Source organism: Schistocerca serialis, unplaced genomic scaffold (genome assembly GCF_023864345.2).
Source record: "Schistocerca serialis cubense isolate TAMUIC-IGC-003099 unplaced genomic scaffold, iqSchSeri2.2 HiC_scaffold_1217, whole genome shotgun sequence".
Classification (NCBI taxonomy): Eukaryota; Metazoa; Arthropoda; class Insecta; order Orthoptera; family Acrididae; genus Schistocerca; species Schistocerca serialis.
In genome coordinates, this window is record NW_026047422.1 from 215,001 (window position 1) to 217,500 (window position 2,500).

Here is a 2,500-nt window from a genome sequence, read left to right on the forward strand (position 1 = left end):
TCGGCCTCGTGCTGGCCGGCGGTGCAGGATGCGCGCGCCTGCGCGGCGTTCGCGCCCCGGTGCTTCAACCTGCGTGCAGGATCCGAGCTCGGTCCCGTGCCTTGGCCTCCCACGGATCTTCCTTGCTGCGAGGCCGCGTCCGCCTTAGCGTGCTCCTCCGGGGGCGCGCGGTGTGCGCGGATTCTCTTCGGCCGCCATTCAACGATCAACTCAGAACTGGCACGGACTGGGGGAATCCGACTGTCTAATTAAAACAAAGCATTGCGATGGCCCTAGCGGGTGGTTGACGCAATGTGATTTCTGCCCAGTGCTCTGAATGTCAACGTGAAGAAATTCAAGCAAGCGCGGGGTAAACGGCGGAGTAACTATGACTCTCTTAAGGTGGCCAAGTGGCGGCGGTGTGGCTGCATCCGGACTTGGCTTTTCGAAGTGCGGTCTTGATGTAGTCGTGCTGCTGCTGCGAGGTGCCTTCCTTGGGTTATGGTTACAGGGAGAGTGATGCGCAATACATGGGCCTAGCCCTCTTAGCCTCTCCTCTCCTGCGGTCTTCTCCCCTTCTCGTGGGCCCGCTGATTTTCGCAGAGTGGAAGACCGCACCAGGGGCTTGGGGGGGTTACCAGCCCCCCCTCGCACTATCCCTTTTTTAGTTGGGGCAGTATTCAGAGAAAAAGTGGGTGGCCCTTCGCTGAAGGTGCCACCCCAACTCCCCCAGCACCTAGCCGGCCAACCGGCCGTGCCGAAAATCTTGTAACTTTTGCAGCTGTATACGCCTGTAGTGAGTGCCACCGCAGCTTCACCACCAAGAACGGTCTCGGGGTCCATCGCCGCCGCCAACACCTTGCGGCCGCCAACGCGGAGATCGTCACGGAGAGGCATCGCGCGAGGTGGACGGAGGAAGAAGTCCTGTCGCTCGCCAAGGCGGAGGCCGAACTGTTCCTCGAGAGGGACGCCCGGTTCTTCTTTGTAAATCAAGAGCTCATCAGGATGTTCCCCGACCGAACGCTTGAGGCAATCAAGTGCCGACGGCGGCAAGCTGCCCCACAAGCAGCTTGTCCGCCAATTCATGGAGGCGCTTGAGATCGGTCGGGGGGAAGAGCCGGCGTCCCGCCGGGGAGCAGCGAGCCCGCTGCCAGACGCGGGCGAGGCCGCTGCGCCGCCCGTCGACGCAGCCGAGGACTTCGCGGCCGACACCACCGGGCCCGCCGCCGGAGAGGGGGCCGACTGACGCCGCCCATCTGGGAGCATCTGGGCGGGGCTACCCGCTTCCGCCCAGCGTTTCTCTGCCCTGGATCGTGTCATAGGTCTGGGGCGGGGCACGCCGCCCGATGTCATCCTGGGCATGCTCCCGGATGCCCTTGTGCGTCGGTCGGGTCCAGAGGGGGGAGAGATCGATCACCAGGACACAGCGGCCGCGCCAACCATCGAAGCGGCCGCCTGCCGCGCCGCCGACGCAGAAGCGCAAAGCGGCGCCGCTGGGAGTACGCGAGAACGCAGGATGCCTTCCGACGGTCGCGTGCACGTTGCGTGCGCGGCCTCTTGGATGGCACCCTGCTCCAGCCGCCACCTGCCATCCCTGGTCTGCTGGACTTCTGGGCGGACCTCTTCACAAAGAAGCCCGTCTCCACCGCGGGCTTCATTCGTGACCGCCTCCTCCCGCACTCGGAGCCTGTCGCTCTTGAGTGCCTATGGGGGGCCGGTCACACATGAGGAGGTCGCCGCCGCGTTGCCGCCCAGGGGATCAGCGGCCGGGCCGGACGGCCTTACCCCAGCGGAGTTGCGGCGCCTGCCGCACGAAGTCCTGGTGAAAGTGATGAATCTCTTCCTTCTGGCCCGCGCCCTCCCCGGAACGCCTGCTTCGCGCGCGGACGTCCCTTCTCCCGAAAACGGCTGCACCAACATCCCCCGCTGACTTTCGCCCCATTACGGTCTGCTCGGTGTTGCGCGGGACCTTTCACAAGGTTCTCGCGTCACGCCTGATGCGCGCTTGTGCTGTGGACGAACGTCAGCGGGCATTCATCCCTCGGGATGGGATGTTGGAAAATACTTTCATCTTGGACACTGCTCTCACCGACGCAGTTCGCTCCTGCCGCTCTGTCTTTGTGGCATCGATCGACCGTTTCGAAGGCATTCGATTCGGTGGATCATGCTGCCCTTCGCCCTGTGCTGAAGGCGCATGGCCTACCGGATTGCTTTGTCGAGTACGTCGAGCGGTGCTACGAGGGGCAGCACGACAGTGATAGCGGACGGCGCCGGCGTGGCGTGTCCTGTGCAGCCAGCACGGGGCGTTCGCCAGGGCGATCCCCTCTCCCCCCCTCTGTTCAACTTTGCGGTGGACTACGTTTTAGGCCAACTGCCCTCCCACATCGGAGCTCGGATCCTCGGTCGCAGAGTCAACGCTGCGGCCCTTTGCAGATGACGTCTTGCTGTTTGCAGCGACCCCGAGGGGCTTGCAAGTCCCTCATCGACGCAGCTACCGCAGCCCTCGCCCACCTGGGGCTGC

General features: G+C 64.2%; 1 pseudogene; it reads left to right on the plus strand.

Moving 5' to 3' along the window:
• Positions 1-2,500, plus strand: part of LOC126435761 (large subunit ribosomal RNA) — a 7,993-nt pseudogene that overhangs the window by 2,505 nt on the left and 2,988 nt on the right.